Genomic DNA, 18,245 nt, shown 5'->3' on the forward strand with positions numbered 1-18,245 from the left:
CTGTTTATTGGGCCAGGGATTGAGTGAGTCATAAGATAAGGCATCTGTGAATCTCTGGTTTTCAGGGGCATCTCTTGCCAAAAGGAAGAACCAGTTTGGTCTTTTTCTCTCTTGGTCCAATCCATCCAGGTCTCATATCGTGTAGCCAGAGATTCTGGTATAAGTGGTGCCTGCTTTTTTTTTGTTGTTGTTTGTTTGCTTTTTGATAATGACATTATAAATTGAACATTGAAAAATATAGAGGGCTTCAGAAACTAGTGTGTCATTCTTGTGCAGAGAACACACTAGCGTCCTTTGTACTGTTCCAATTTTATTGTATTGCTACCAAAGAAAGCATTATTTTGTTTCTTAAAGCACAAGATATGCCATAATTAGCACCAAGATGTCTATAACTTCAAGAGCTAATGTTCTGATTTCTAACTTATTCTTTGAATTGTGAGATTTTAGCCTTGATCTTTCATGAATTTTCATGTAATTTATGATGTGCATTTTTGCCTTAATTAAATTTAACTTGGTGAGATCACATGCTGGGAAAAACTGGGCGTCTGCAAAATATGTCCTCTTTCATTTCCCATTTCTATCAATTTCCCCCCTGCTCCCTACTTCTTCCTCTGATGTTTCACCTCCCATTTTCTATTTCATGTTATTCCCCAGAATCCTTCTTTATGCTAAAAGACTTTTTGGTAGTCAAAGAAACTCTCAGCAACAATTCTAAAAAAGAGTAATATAGACATGTTGTCATCCTTAACTTGAAGGGACAAGTCTCGATGGGGATTTCAGGTCATAATACTTTTGCATGGATTTACTTGTACACCCTTCAACACCTTTCCACACCATAGTCGACTGTGGCCTAAATCTGTTCACAGGGTCACATATTCTAGGAAATTCATGGCAGAGCCACATTAACATATAGATATGCAGAGTAGGATCACAAGGATGAGAAAGGGTTCATGGTTTGGAATCAGGAAATTACAGTTGCTAGCCAGCTATTTGACTAAGACCAAGACCTTTCAACTAACCAAACTAACCTTCTTGTTCATCTCTATTAATAGGGACTAACACCTGACCTAACATATTCATACTGTTGGTAGTAGTATAAAATGAAATGTTATATAAAAATTCAATATACAAATAGTAGGTAAGTAACACCTCAGCTATTGGGTCATCTTAATCTCAGATCATAGGTGAGAACTAAAAATGAAACAAACAAAAGATTTCTAAGGGGCCAAGAGAATTTTCTTAAAGTACGTAACTAATGTTCTTTGCTCCTACATGCGACCCTCAGTACATTATAAATTTCAGGAATTTGTCTCCCTCGGTTTTAACTAGTTTGGTTTTCCAAATCCACAATGGATTAAAAGTAACAAATACAGAGAAAAACTCATTATTGGGGAGCATACTTATGAGAGCAAAAGGCTTCAACTGATAGTTTGATGGCAAGGGAGAGAATAGAAAAGTATAATGAGCAAAAACAAGAACCAAAAAAGTACGGTAAACTAACACTATTTAGTGTAGGGGGAAATAACCCTATTGCCTTTAGTAATGATCAGGCATTACTTGTAGCATGGTACAGCTAAGAGGCACAGTGGACAGAGTGCTGGGTTTGGAGTTAGGAAGACCCAAGCTCAAATCTAGTTTCAAGTACTTTATAGCTGTGTGATCCTAGGCAAGTCACTTAACCTTTGCTTGTTTCACTTTCCTCATCTGTATAATGGGGATAATAATAGCACCTAATTCCCAGGGTTTTTGTAAGCATCAAATGAGATAATAATTATAAAACACAGCACAGTGCGTGGCACATAATGCTAAATAAATGCTAGTTATTATTATTATCATTAATAATAATGACCCTGAATCTTCAAGAGAGGTTAATTATGTTTAATGTACTATATTTTATAAGGGAGGGACAAGTATTTATGAGGATTTCAGGTCATAATTCTTCTATATGGATTTACTTGTATGCCTTTCAGCACCTATCCCATCACACACTACATGTGTGAGACACTCTAAAGCAGGAGTGGGGAACCTGCACCCTTGAGGCCACATGTGGTGCTCTAGGACCTAGGCTGTAGACCACATATGGCCTCCAGACTGCAGGTTCCCCACTCCTGCTCTAAAGTATGTGAGACATTTTGGAAAGGTTACTGTTTAAAGCTATAAAAAAAATGATCTTCAACTTTCCTAAAAACCTGGCCAGCTAAAGTGATTTCATTAGCTAATAAATACAGATAGTCAAGGTTTTACTGTAATAATATTAAGCCTTCCCCTTTATGAGTTAGTTGTGATATAAGGGTTAAAGCTTTCCGTATTAGGAGAAAAAAACAATTCTTATTCTAATTAGGTTGGAGTGTCTGACATCCTGAAGATCATAGAAGATTATTTTATTTTTTAAAATAAAATTTCATTAAAAAATTTAAGAAATATTTTCTCTATTCCCCCCTACTCCATTGGAAATAAAAAAAAATTCCTTGTAATTAATATGAGGTTAAGCAAAACAAATTCTCTCCTTTACTGTGTTAAAAATATATGTCTTATTCTGCTTCCTAAATCTATCACTTTTCTATTAGGAGGTAGATTACATGCTTTATCATCTGTTCTCTGGAATCACAGATGGTCATTGTGTTGATAAGAGTTCTTTATCTTTCAAAATTGTTGGTCTTTACACTGTTGTTATTGCATAAAATCATTCTCTTGGTTCTGCTGATATGATTTTTCATTTTATAAAAGACTTATAAAAAGTCTTCAAAAATTGTTTTATAATGATGTGATGTTTTAGTATAAATTATTAAAAGTGGACTCTTTTTTGCATTTTTCATCTTAATTTTTAAGCTCTTCAATTCAACAAAAATTTATTATGTGGTTAATAGTCAGTCAACACATATTTCTTAAACACTTATGTACCAGGCACTGTGCTAAGCATGGGAAATAACAAATATAAGCAGAAAGAACAGTACCTGCCAGGGATATGCTGGTAAAACATTTAACAACCAGCACTATTAAAAAAAAAACAACTGTACCCATAGCATACTTTAAGTTTAATCTGCATTATTACCATTGCCTCCATCACTTTCTTAACTTTAGATAATCAATACAACAATAAAGTTTGATTTACAGTTTGTCCATTTTTGAGGTGTAGATGATCACTCAGAAAATTTAAGAACCCCGTGAAGCATTCATCTGACTCCAACACAGATCTTCTGCATCATTCTAATGATGGAAGACAACACATAAAGGAAGCTAAAAGGTGTAGAGAGGATAGGGATGGTATAGCATGCAGGAGAAATTCTGGAGACTCAAGATTACAGCCTAGAAAAGAATGAAGACATGGCTAACTGGGCGCTTTCCCAAAATATGGAGGTTCTGGGAGGACTTAACCAATTAGAGGATGGAGCTCAAGAGGTTGAGTGTATTTCCAGTATGTGTGGGGCAGGGAACAAGTATTTATTAATCACCAACTGTGTGCTAGGCACTGTGCTAAGTCCATTACAAATATGATCTCATTTGATCCTCACCACAACCCACAAATCCCCATTTTACAACTGAGGCATTCATAACCATGGCAGACAGAGGTTAAGTGACTTGCAACCAGGGTCACACAAGTGGTAAGTATTTGAGACTGAGTTTGAACTCAGATCTTCCTGACACAGGGCTCAGCGCTCTACCCACTGTACCATTTCACTGTATCTATGGGTGAAATTAACCTTCAGGGTCAAGAAGCCACAGAGACAGAGTGGACTTTCATTGTGAGAAGGCTTCTATGACAGGGCGGACAAAATCTAGATAGTCTGGGATGAAACCTGGAGAGGAATGCCTTGCAATTTTACTAGGCAGGAGGACACAAAGAAAGAAATGGAAATGTTACTTTGCCTCAAGAGTTGTATTCTACTGATTATGAATAGTTTAAGGGCCACTTAATCCATATTTCTGAGTTTTTAAAAAGAAATTAGTCTGAATGCTTTTTGGCAAGGGCTGCTTGCTGTCTGAAAATGATGGTCAATGAGTTCTTTGTTTTTCTATCATGTTCATTTTTTAATCTATATCTCCCTCTAGCAAGTAAGCCTCTAATTGTATCAAAGAAGAAATAGCTAAGCAAAACCCTCCAAAATACGCTGAGAATATAAGCCATATTTCATATCCAGAGGATCATCTTAGATAATATTTGTAAAGCACTTAGTACAATGCCTGGCATATATTAGGCACTTAATAAATGCTTGTGTCCTTCTATAGTCCTTCCCTGTTGGAATGAAGAGAAAGAATATCCATATACATAAACAAACAAATGAATGAAGCAGTATTTTTTTTTTTTTTACTTTTTGGTGAGGCAGTTTGGGTTAAGTGACTAACCCAAGGTCACACAGCTAGTACATGTCAAGTGTCTCAGGCTGGATTTCAACTCAGATCCTCCTGACTTCAAGGCTGGAGCTCTATCTACTGCACCACCTAGCAGCCCTGAAACAGTATTTTTCAAGTCCTTACTATGTGCAATGAGCATTATGTTAAGTGCTGGGGATGTATACACCAAAGTGAGTTAGTCACTGGAGCTTATATTCTAATAGGGAGGATACATATATGTTAGTGGTGGCCAGGGAAAAGTGTTTTAGTTTGGGAAGTCACATGGATGTTGAATGGAGCAATAGGGTTGTTTATTGATATACCCTTACCAGAAACAAAGGTAATGCTGGTTTTATTATGGTTTCCAGGGCAGAAGGTGGGAACCAAGTGGGGATGTATGGTGGATAGGCCAAGAAAATGGTCAAGGTGAAGCATGTTAGGGGGAGAAGAGACTGGCTTAACTTAAGGGACTCTCTCCAATCTGGATAGTATGACTCCATGGTAGGAATTCCAAAGCTGAGCAGTTTAACTTTTTCAGGGCATGACCTCTGAGTTTGGGTTGGAGGTTCTGGTTACAATGATGTAGTCAATGTATCTATATTTTCCTGGTTCTGATCACTTTATTCTTCACCAGTTCATGTAATTCTCTTTTTTTTTCCTCTAAAGTCTTCATATTGCTTGTTTCTTATGGCACAGAAATACTCCAGGACAATTCAAAAGAAGCTTCAATCTTTTTTCAGTATTTTCATCATGGGTCCTTTGAAATTTTCTTGCATCATTGTATTGATCAGAGTAGCTAAAGCTTTCACAGTTGATCACTATTACAGTATTGCTATTACTGTATATGATGTTCTGATTCTGCTACCTTCTCTTTGCATCGGTTCATGTAAGTCATAACAGGTTTTTCTGATACCATCTTTCTTGTCATTTCTTATAGCACAACAGTATCACATCACAACAATATACTACATCTTGTTCAACCATTCCTTGATCAATGGGAATCCTCTCAATTTCCAATTCTTTGCTACCACCAAAAGAGCTGTATGTATGTATCTATCTATCTATCTATCTATCTATCTATCTATCTATCTATCTATCTATCTTTTTCCTTTGATCTCTGTGGGATACAGACTTAGTAGTGGTGTTGCTGGGTTAAAGGGTATGCACAGTTTTAAAGCCTTTTGGGCATAGCTCCAAATTGTTCTCCAGAATGGTTGGACCAGTTCAGAACTCCATCAAAAGAACATTAGTGTTTTTCCGTACCCCCTCCAGCATTTGCCATTTTCCTTTTATGTCATGTTAGCCAATTTTGTAGGTGTGAGGTGGTACCTCAGAGTTGTTTTAATTTGCATTTCTCTGATCAATAGTGATATAGAGTATTTATTCCTATGACCATGCAGCTTTAATTTCTTCTTCTGAAAACTGGTTGTTCATATTCTTTGACTATTTATCAATTGGAGAATGACTCTTATTTTTATGAATTTGGGTAAGTTTCCTATATATTTGAGAAATTAGGCGTTTATCAGAGAAACTTGGTGCAAATTCTCACTTCCCCCAACTTTCCTGCTTTTCTTCTAATTTTGGCCTCATTGGTTTTGTTTGTGCAAAACTTTTAAATTACATGTAATCAAAAGTATTCCCTTTTCTCCTGTGATACCCTCTATCTCTTTATTATTAAAAAAAAAAACCTCTTCCATTATCCATAGATCTGACAAGCAAAATGTTCCATGCTATCCTAATTTGCTAATGGTATGATTTATGTTAAATCATGTACCCTTTTTGACCTTATCTTTGTATTTGGTGTGAAATGCTGGTCTATGCTTAGTTTCAGCCAAACTGCTTTATAGTTTTCCCAGTGATTTTTATCAAATAGTGAGTTCTTGCCTCAAAGCATGGATCTTCAGGTTTATCAAATGATGGATTACTATGATCATTTACTATTGTGTATTGTGTACCAAATGTATTCCACTGATCCACCACTTTATTTCTTAGCCAGTGCCACATAGTTCTGATGATTATCGATTTTTAATATAGTTTGAAATCTAATACTGACAGTATACTTTCTTTCACATTTAAAAAATTGACTCTCTTGATATTCTTGACCTTTTGTTCTTTCATATGAATTTTGTCATTATTCTTTCTAGTTCCATAAAATAATTCTTTAGAAGTTTGACTGATATGGTCCTGAATAAGTAAACTAATTTTGATAGAAATGTCATTTTTATTATATTGGCTTGGTCTGCTTATGAACAGTTAATACTTCTACAGTTGTTTAGATTTGTCTTTATTTGTATGAAAAGTGTTTTGTAATTGTGTTCATATAGTTTCTGGGTTGGTCTTGCCAAGTAGACTCCCAAATATTATATACTGTCTGCAGTTCTTTTAAAGGGAATTTCTCTTTCTATCTCTTCCTGCTGAGTTTTGTTGGTAATACATAGTAATTCTGATGATTTATATGAGTTTACTTTGTATCCTACAACTTTGCTAAAGTTGTTGATTGTTTAAATTAGTTTTTTAATTCTCTAGGTATAGTATAATTCTTGCTAAATATACCACCATGTCATCTGCAAAGAGTGATAGTTTTTTTCCCTCATTACCTTTAATTCTTTTTTCTTGTTGCTGTAGCTAGCATTTCTATTACAATATTGAATATTAATGGTAATATTGGAATCCTTGCTTCATCCTTGATCTTATTGTAAAGACTTCTAGTTTATCCCCGTTACAGACAATGCTTGCTGATGGTTTTAAATATATATTATTTATCATCTTCAGAAAAGCTCCATTTATTCCTATGCTTTCTAGTTTTTTTTTTTTTACAGGAATTGGTATTGTATTTTATCAAAAGTTTTTTTCTGTGACTATTGAGATAATCATATTATTTTTGTTGTTTTTGTTATTGATGTGGTCAATTACGTTTGTAGTTTCCCCCATATTGAACCAGCCTTGCATTCTTTGTATAAATTCCACCTGGTCATAGTGTAAGATATTTGTGACACATTGCTGTAATCTCCTTGCTAGTACTTTATTAATTTTTTTTTTTTGCATTGATGTTCATTAAGGAAATTGGCTTATTGTTTTCCTTCTCTGTTTTTGCTGTCCCTGGTTTAGGTATTAAAACCATATTTGTGTCATAGAACAAATTTGGTAGGACTCCTTCTTTACCTATTTTTCAAATGGTTTCTATAGTATTGGAATTAGTTGTTCTTTAGATTTTGCATAGAGTTCACTTGTAAATCCATCTGGTCCTGGAGAATTTTTCTTAAGGAGCTCATTTGTATTTTGGTCAATTTATTTTTCTAACATAGGGTTATTTAATGATTCTACTTCATCTTTTGTTAATCTGGATAATTTATATTTTTGTACATATTCATCCATTTCACTTAGATTGTCAGTTTATTGTCATATAATTGTGCAAAATAACTCCTAATAATTGCTTTAATTTACCCTTTTCATTTTTGATACTGGTAATTTGGTTTTCTTTCTTTTCAAAAATCAAATTAGGCAATGATTTATCTATTTTATTGGATTTTTCATAAAACCAGTTCTTAGTTTTTTTTCTTTCAGTTTTATTAATCTCTTCTTTAATTTTTCAGGATTTTTATTTTGGTATTTAACTGGGGATTTTTAATGTTTTTTCCTAGTTTTCTTTTTAAATTGCATGCCCAATTTCTCCCTCCCTCTGTCTCTCTCCCTCTCTCTCTCTCTCTCTCTCTCTCTCTCTCTCTCTCTCTCTCTCTCTCTCTCTCTCTCTCTCTCTCCCTCTCACATCAATGTAAGCATTTAGAGAGATAACATTTCCCTTAAGTACTGCTTTGGCTGCATCTCAAAAAATCTGGTATGTTGTCCCATTGTTGTCATTCTCTTTAATGAAATTATTGATTGTTCCTTTGATTTGTTCTTTGACATACTCATTTTTAAAAATTAGATTACTTAGTTTCCAAGTAATTTTTAATCTGAGCTTCCAGGGCACCCTAGTGAATATAATTTTTATTGCATTGTGGTCTGAAAAGAAACATTTTAACATTTCTGCTTTTGTTTGTAAGATTTTTATGCCCTAATACATGCTTGATTTTTATGAAGATGTCATATACAGTTGAGAAAAAGGTGTACTCTTTTCTGTTCTCACTTAGTTTTTTCCAGAAGGCTATCCTGTCTAGATTTTCTAAAATTCTATTCATCTTCTCAACTTCTTTCTTATTATTTTTATGGTTAGATTTATCTAGTTCTGAGAGGAGAAAGTGGAGGTCCCTTAATAGTACAGTTTTACTATTTATTTCTTCCTGTACTGCATTTAAATTTTTCTTTAAAAATTTGGATGCTCTGTTCTTTTCTGCATATACATTTAGTATTGATATTACTTCATTGTTTATTGTACCTTCAAGCAAAATGTAGTTTCCCTGCTTATCTTTTAAAATTATGTCTATTTCTGCTTTTGCTTTGTCTAAGGTCATGATTACCACCCCTTATTCTTTTTTAAAATCTCAGCTGAAGCATAATAGATTCTGCTTCAACACCTTTTTTAAACTCTTTATGTGTCTTTCTGCTTCAAGTGTGTTTCTTATAAATAACATATTGTTGGATTTTAGTTTCTAATAATTTCTTCTATTATCTGCTTCTGCTTTATGGGTGAGTTAAACCCATTTATATTCACAGTTATGATTCCTAACTCTGCATTTCCCTCCATCCTTTTTTCTTCTATTAATCCTTCTCTCTCTCCCTTCTCAAAAATGTGTTTTTCTTCTGACCATTGCTTCTCTTGATTCACACTCCCTTTTATCGTCCCTCTCCCTGTTTTTCTTATATCCCCTTCTGCATCCCTGTTGAGTAAGATAGAGTTCTATACCAAAATGAATGTGAATATATATATTCTTCTCTCTTTGAATCAGTTCCAATGAGAGAAAAGCTCAAGCATTGCCCACGCTTATTTTCCTTTTCATTTTAAAAGATCTTCCTTGTGTCCCTCCTTTTTGTGAGAAAATTTTCCCAGATAATTTCCTTCTCATGGTGAATTCATCTTCCATATATCTTCATTTTTTTTGGAGATCATCCCAACATAATCAACTCACACTCATACCCTTTGTCAGTAGAGAATTCTTATAAGTGCTTTAATAAAGATGTGGTTCCAACCACTATGACCAAGCTGTCACTGGGATGACTGAAGCTAGGCTATGGGCCGTAGTAGCAACCTAAGTCTGACCCTCTGATTTTGTGATGAGGACATTTGTTTGAAGCAGTAATGAGGAAGTGGACCAACTAGGAGCAGCAGATGGAGGGGGCTAGATTCAGAGTGTGTCCAGAATGCAGGAGACTGTCAACTCTTCTGAAATGCCCAGGAGAGATAAGTTAGTGCCAACTTCTTTCCCCATACTGACCTTCTTTTCCTGTTTAAATTCTGAGTCCCAGAGCTGGGAAATTGGATAACACCCCCTTACCTCTCCCTTGTTTTTCTTTTCTTCTCTCTATGTGTGGGAGCAGATGATACAGAGCCATCACCCAGGAACCCCAAGGAACTGGTAAGGTAAACAGTAGGAAGTGCTTTAGAGATGCATTAGCAGAGCACTTCATAAAAGTGGAGTGCTTGACAGTTTCTTGGCAGTCTTATTTTACTATGTTCAATAAACCATGTGACCACAGAAAAGTTGATTGCTTTCGTACATACAGAGTGCTGGAATGAACTAGATAATTTCCCAGATATGGAGTGGGGGAAGGGTCAGTGAGTTTCCTATAATTTTCTAATAATTTGGAACAATATTTGATATCAGCCCTAAATCAATATTGAACCCTGGCCTATAAGGTTTTCCTTATTGTTCAGCCACCTGAATTCATGTGGTTTGTTGGAGCTGGTGGCTATTGTAAGCATATTAGAAAGAATGATCTGGTCAGGTACATAGGTAAGGTTCTTTTACTGGTTATTTAATATGGTGATACTCTGCTTTTCTGTAGGCTTCCAGAAAATAGGACATGATCCAGATGTCAGTTATACTGCTAACATAGTGTTACCTGGGATACTTTCCAAGCACATTCCCAGCCTGCACTATCTTTTGCTTTTAGAACAAAGATGGGTCATCACAACTGTAAGCTATCATCCAGAACCCCTGGGTATTCGGCTCACAAAAATTGGCTCCAATATTGGGGCAACCTCCAAGATATCAATAAATCTTTGGCTTATGATGCCCTCATAGTTTACTCTGGAAAAATCTCTGAATATTCATCAAGTTTAGATGTCCACAGATATGAGTAAAAGACTCCCTTTGTAATCCTATCCAAGTATTCAAGGTAACACCATACTTATCAAGCATGGGACAGCCTTTATTTAATCCCATAGGTAATGGAGAAAATTCACAAGATTCCTGGGAGTCCATGAGGAATGTAGAAGCTACATAAAGGATTCTCAATAATCCACAAATACTTGATAAAATTCTCTTTCTACTTAGTTCTACTTTTTTTCACAGTCCTAATGTCCTCCAAACTTACTACCATCCCATGGTTTGGACACTCCTGTGAAGGGAATGAACTAGTTTGGCAACCTCCTAATGTTCTAGTGAATTACACTTTCTGTAGGGATATACATAGTTGCAATCTCAGCCCCTACCTGAAGGTTGTACTTTCTCTAGAAGGGAAATACACTTGGAATTGATAGACAGACAACACCTTGACATTCCAGTAAGTTCCTTTCTTATTCCACAGTGATATATAGAGAAATTCAGCCTTAGCTGAATTCAATTATGAATTTAAAAAACTCATTATTCTGAGAGGTGCTAACATTGTTTTCACTAGGTATCTGCCAAAGGGTTCCATGAAACAAAAAAGATCAAGAACACCTGCAATATAAAATGGGTATACAGTAACAAAAGGAGAAAAGGCTTAGTAGAGCTGTCAGCTCCCAAGCACACACAGAAGTCTTCTCACACAAGAGTCCATCCTGCCAAGAGTTTGGGTCAGCCAATTCATCTTGGTGAGGACACCCTTATTATTGAAGCTTGATCAGATATCTTTAGTTCTCTAAACAAGGGGTTAATGGTTATGGCCACACCCCACATAGGGAAATGTTATCAAAAGTCCTAATGGTTCAATACTGTAGCTTCATCAAGTTGACTGAAGAACTCCTTTATCATTTCCTTACATAATTAGTCATAGCTTATTTGCCTTTTCATTTACTTTGTTGTAGTTATTGTATATATTTTTCTGGTTCTGCTCCTTTTCACTATTAATCAATTTGGACAAGTCTTTCCCTGTTTCTTCAAATTTCCCACATTTCTTGATTTAGTGTAGCGTAATAGTGTTCTAAATTTGGAGTCAAGAAAGAATGGATGAGTCCTACCAATCAATGGTGATGACTATCTATGAGACAATCAGAGGACTCATTTGAATTCTCTGAATTTTAGTTTCCTCATGGGTAAAATGGGCATACTAATACCCATAGTACCTACCTCACAAAGATATCGTCAAGCTCAAAGAAACTCATGTGTACAACTTGCTTCACTTTAAAGTGGCTTTTAAATGTTAGTGGTTTTTGCCCAGCTGGTCAATCAATGGACAGTTTTCTTTTACTACCACAAAAACTGCTGCTGTGAATATTTTGATGTATATGGAACTATTCTTTTTACCTTTGACCTCTTAAGGTGGATGTCTAGTAGCTTTTCCTACTTCTAAATTGAACATGTTTGGTGGGTAGAGATGTAGAGTGAGTGTGGTGAGAATTGGGGCTTTAATTCCTGCTGTTGATATTATTTAGTAATGACAGAGAACAATTAATCCTACAACTAAAATTAAAGTAACAGAAGTCCCCTGTTGAGGTTGCAATAACCCAAACATGCCAGACATTGAAAGGTCACCATACTGGGAAGAGATAACTCAGAGGATACATCAAGTTTAAATATTCCAGCAGAATTTTAAGCAGAAGGCAAAAGAGCTTTGTCTGCAAAATCTGAGGCTCAGTATCAGAGCAGCAGGGGAGGGTACAGAAGCAGTCATTTTCATCCAGACTGGTTATGTTCAGGGAACATTTAGCACAATTATCTCTTTGTGTGGCTTCTGGAAGAAACAAATACAGTCTCTCTTGTTCTCTCATCAATGTTAATCTTTTCCTAGTTGCAGAGACCTTTTTATTATTTATACTTTATAAAATTCACCTTAGTGTTTAAATTCATGTACTATGCCAGAAATGTTTCTTTGACCTGAAGAAAAATTAATATGTGATGTCTACTATGAATATATAAATAGGAAATTAGGCTACATTTTACACAGTGGCAGACCTGAGCCAGTGTAGTTGATCCAGTTGTTTGGGCCATTTTTACAATTACTACAGATTCCTGTGGCCCAATAGAATAGGTTGGAACAAAAGAACTCTGTATTGAGGTCTTGGATTCAAGACCTGTCTCTGTCTGCTCCTACCTATGTGACCATGGACAAATCTCTCAGCTTCTCTGGGCCTCAGTTTTATTAGCTTCAAAATGAAGCGTTGAACACAGTCCATTGGTTGACTTATTACAGGTAATTGTCGTTCAGCTCTAAATCAATGATCCTTTGATTCTTGATCCTTTATGAGAAGGAGGTTCTTACTGAATATGTTAGGTACTCCCCTCTCTCTACCTCCCCTCTTTTAAAACACAAATACTCCTAGGAGGGATAATGTCTTAATCGCCTTATTTTACAGATGAAGAAATTGAGACTCAGAGTGTAGAAGTGACTTATTCAAAGCCACACATAGAAAATGGTGAACCATTTATTAGACCTGGGACTAGAGCCCAAGTTTTTTGAGTCTAAATCCCATGTGCCTTTCTTCTGATCTCACAGTGATGCCTTTGGATGTACAATTTTCTGTCCTTGCTTTCCAGTGTTCTCATTTTGCTTATAAAGGAATTTTCTGTAAAATTTTTGGGGTAACAAGTGTGTGAGGGAATTATTTTTATGGCAGGCTTTATGAGATGGGTTTTCCTAACTTCTCCTAACTCCTAATTTCCTAACTTCTATAGGTCAAGGAAATTTCTAGTTAGCCAAGTGATCAAGAATAAGACTGGAATATCATAAATCTACCATGATATCAGCAAACCTTTTTATTGACTGGAATTGAGTCTAGGATTGTAATGATGGAACAATGAATGCCCTAATTTCCACATGTCTCCCCTTAAAAATTTACCATTTACCATTTCTTCAGGGTCAACTTTTCATAAATTGGTTGATCAAAAAGCATTTATTAAGCACCTACTATATGGCACCTATTGTGCTAAGTGTTGAGGTTATAAAGTCATGCATGATAATTTGTAGTAATCAAAAAACCATCCATTTAAGATCTAGTTTGGATTGTGGAAGTCCCTGTGGCAGTTGCTATAGGGATAGAAAGTTAAATAAGGCAGGAGTTCCTGCTGTCAATGAACGTATAATTCAGTACGAAAGATAGACATACATAAATAACTACAAAAGAAACTGTGATAAGAAATATTAAAAAAAAAAGTGGGTTCCATCTTTCAGGCAAGACATTCATAAGTCAGATCGAATCCAGAAAAAGGCAGCCAAGGTGGTGAGAGTATTGGAGAGCATGCAATAGAAGGTTGAATTTAAGGAACTGCACTTGTTTAGCTTGGAGAAGATAAGCCTGAAGGTGACACAATAATAATTTTCAAGTATGTGACAGACTGTTATGTGGAAGCAGGGCTAGACTTGCTCTGTTTGTTCTCAGAAGACAGAATTAGAACAATAGGTGGAAGTGAATGAAAGGCCGATTTAGGATCAATTAAGGAAAAACATTTTAAAAATTAGAGCCATTCAAAAGTGGAACGAACTGGGTTGGATAGTAGTGGGGTCCCTTTCACTGGACATTTTTCAAAGAGAAGCTAGATCACCTCTTGTCAGTGATGCAGCTGTTTGGTTGTGGGAAAGTTATCTCCCATCTCTGGGCCTTACTTTATGCATCTATAGTACTCAGATATAGATCCACCTAGTTCTAGATATCACCTTATATCTAGATCTGGGGTGCTCGTGTACTTTGTTAAGTAGAAAATACTTTGTAGAGGCCTAGTAGTGTTTTGTTGAATTAGATGTAGGAATATAAAGAATCATTACAAAGTACTATTAGACCATATCAGAACGCTATATAGGATCAAGTAAGCTAATATTTGTAAAATACTTTACAAATCATAAAGTGCAGTGTAGTGCTTGGTGTTCTTTCTGGCTATTGTTAGAACTAATGATTAAGAATAATGACTCTAATGAATTAAAGAAGCTAACTTTGTTATGAGATCCTCTTTTTGAAAGGATTTGTATCATATAAATCCTTCCCCTTACCCTCTTCTCCAACGAAAACATGCCACAAAGCAATTCTTGAAGCTTTGCTTTTAGGCAAGAGTGCAACTAGATATGACCTATTAAAAATATAACCTCTTTTAAAATTTTGAACTTAGTAATCCTAAAAATAAAAATTGTTCAATATACAAAGATCCAAAAGGAGGCTTGTATAAGGAACTATGAAATTATGTTTTATACAGTTTATGTTTAAGAAATATATATGTGTGTGTGTGTATATATATATATATATATATATATATATATATATACATATACATATATATATAGTGTATATACAGTATACACACATATTACATGCAAAAATTTAACATCTTTTCTTTTCCACTGAAAAGATGCCCTTGAGGTTTATTTTAGTCAAATATCACTTGGACATTCATATTTTGGGAGGCAGGGGAGTTGTGTCAGTCAGTCATTCAGTCAGGAATACTCCCTCTAGTGTGATTTGCCCTGTGCCTGGTGCCTCCCTAGCGATGGCCCCAGTCTTTTTTATTCTCTATCATTGACATAGCTACAACCTTATTTTTCCCATCTTGCTCTCAACAAAATTTTCTCCAGGGATGTGTTTTTTAGGCAACTCCACACTTGTTCTTCTTATAATCAGCTCCTGAAAGTACCATCACTGTGCTCACATCAGTCTGTGATAGATTTTTCTCCAAAGATTTTGGCAACTTGGAGAACTAAACTAGTTAACTCTGGTTGATAGCTGTACTAAACTCTCTACGAAGTAATAATAGTTTTAGTAATGAAGAAATAATGTAGAACCATAAACTGATTTAAAAATGTATTATTTTTATAATTTTTTTCATCAGTGACTTGAAGACATAGACAGCGTAACTATAAAATTTGCCATTGACAGGAAGCTGGAAGCCATAGCTAACTGTTCAATTAAGAGTCATGATCTAAAAAGACTTCGACAGACTGGAAGGCTGGACCAAATTGAATAATTAAATTAAGTTCAATAAACATTTATTAAGTACCTGGTCCACCTTTGTATCTCCCTCAGTATCTGGCAAGATATTGTGGTATGTTTAGAATAGGAAGACAAAATGAAAAGCAGTCTCTGTCCTTGAGGAATTCAGTTTGTAATGGGATAAAGTGAAACTTAATAGGGACAAATCTGAAGTCTGACACTTAGAATAAGGAAAATCAGTGTTGCAGGTATAGGAAAAGAAGGGAATAATCAAATTGCAGTTTCAATGAAAAAAGATCTGTTGATGTTAGTGGACTGCAAGCTCAATTTGAGCCAGCACTAGATCAAAGCAACCCCAAAAGGTGCTATCTCTAGGCAGCATTAAAAGAGGGAGATGATAGTTCCATTATAACATGTTCTGGTCAAGCCGTATCTGGAGAACTTTGTTTAGTTCTAGGCTTTACTTGTTAGGGAGATCATAGATGATCGGAGGTCATAGATTATTTAATGATGGCGAGAAGACTGGAATATTTATCATATGAAGATTGCTTGAAAAAATTGATGATCATGGAGGGCTTTCTTGGTAGAAGGATTACATGCCTACTTGACTTCACGAGACAGAATTAGGAGTAATGGGTTAGAAGTGTCAGGCAAACGGATTGATGTAAGAGAGGGAAGAAATACCTTTGTAACAGAGCCTACCAAAAATGGGCTTTAATTCTGGGTTGCCTGGGGGAGATGGGAAGTGGTCTTGAAGTGGTGGCTGGTCAGCAACTGTTTTAAGAATGCTCTAGAAGAGATTTTTGTACAGGTATCAGTTGAAAAAGAGGAACTTGTAAGTTTCGTCCTATTCTTCACTTCTGTGATTATGTCAGAATTTAAAGCTACCTGAGAGACCATCTAATCCTTTTACAGATAAAGAATATGAGGACCAGTGCAATGAAGTAGCTTGCCTAACATCACATTGCTAATAAGTGTCAGGGCTGGGATTAAAACCTTCTGGCTTCATATTCAGGTTTCTTTCCCCCTACAACACGATATTAACTCTGTAGAAGGGCAGACAAAACACGCACACACAAAACCATATGCACTATGATTCTACATCTGTAAGCAAACTGTTCTAGTTTATACATATGTAATGCCCAACTCTCTGTGACCCCATTTGGGGTTTTCTTGGCAGAGATACTGGAACGGCTTGCTATTTCCTTCTTCAGCTCATTTGACAGATGAGAAACTGAGGCAAACAGGGTTAAATGACTTGTCCAGGGTCACACAGCTAGTAAGTGTCTGAGGCCAAGATTTGAATTCAGGAAGATGAGTCTTCCTGATTCTAGGTCCAGCACTCTATCTACTGTGCCACCCAGATGCCTACACACACACACACACACACACACACACACACACACACACACACACACACATATGCATATATGTCTATATATGTACAAGTAAGTAAAATAAAGAAAAGGAAGTTAAAGTCATGTGTTCAACTGTATACACACTTTGTAAATATAGTGTGCAAAGAGACAGTTTAGATAAATGTATTCTAACCACGGGTCTTCAAGGGTATCTGATACACTTATATTGATTTCCAAAATTTTGATTACCAAAGGTCTTTATTTCATAAAAAATCTAAAATTATAGAAATCCTCCTTTTTCCATGTCCCTTTTATCCCATTTTCATCACCTGGTTCCACATGCTAGAGATTTTAGGTATTTTATTGGGCCATAGTGGGGCTTAACATAGACATATGGGTTCAGATTATTTGTAATTGTCCTTATTTTAGAAGTCTAGTATCTGGATTAAATTAGCTCCTTGTATTTTAAGGAGGAACATTGAAGTATAGAGCCAGAATGGAAGACTGGAAAAATAGCTTATACAATATGGTAGGAAAAAAGCCTTTATGGATGTTCTTTTTTCATGTGCCTCATCATGTTATGTCAGTGGGCCTTGCTTTTCAAAGGCTTTGCCAGAGGAACTGAATCTCTGGCATATCTGACCAAACTGGAAAAGCTTTAAGCATAGGTCTAAGGACCAATCTAGCTGATAGCAGGAAGATGTACCACTAGAGTTGATCATTAGGTGATTGATATTTTTGGCCACAGTAGCTGATAAAACTGTCTGCTTGGATGGGGAGAGGTTAAGAGCTGCCTTGCTGGAGTGATAACCCTACCATGATGGAGACACTGATCTCTGAAGGAGTGAAGGAGGAATGACTTGAGAAAGTATGAATTCTCTTAGGCATTTGTAAGGGAAACTGAGGAGGATAGATCCTCCCCAGCCCCCTGTGTAACCATCTTATGACCTAATGGTGTAACTGCCTCATGACCTGACAAAGATAAAATGGAGTCATCAAAATGTGGCCAGGATCAAGGAGACTGGAACATTAAGTAACAACTAAACGATGTTACCTGGGAAACCAATTTATCTCAAGGAACATTTTTCTTGAGAAAAGCGTGTAATTGTCCAAGGAATTGATCACTCCTTGGACAATTACACAACAAACAGGTAGTTGGAGCTCTGATCAGGCTCCAACCATTGTTAGAATATGTACATACTCTGGATCTGAGAACTCACCAAGGAGACGTACACAAAACAAAATATCAAGATTGGTTTTCCCTGCTTTATATGGATATAAAAAGGGTCATTGGAAAGGGAGATTTTGGAGACTTTGATGTCAGAGATAGAGACGCCGAA

General features: G+C 35.8%; 1 non-coding gene across 1 annotated transcript; it reads right to left on the reverse strand.

The window, feature by feature from the left end:
• Positions 1-231: 231 nt before the first annotated feature.
• Positions 232-336, reverse strand: LOC144457282 (U6 spliceosomal RNA). The gene has a single exon (XR_013486600.1). It is a non-coding gene; the product is annotated as a U6 spliceosomal RNA (small nuclear RNA).
• Positions 337-18,245: the final 17,909 nt, after the last annotated feature.

Source organism: Phascolarctos cinereus, unplaced genomic scaffold, assembly GCF_003287225.1.
Source record: "Phascolarctos cinereus isolate Bilbo 61053 unplaced genomic scaffold, phaCin_HiC Scaffold_4;HRSCAF=312, whole genome shotgun sequence".
Lineage (NCBI taxonomy): Eukaryota > Metazoa > Chordata > Mammalia > Diprotodontia > Phascolarctidae > Phascolarctos > Phascolarctos cinereus.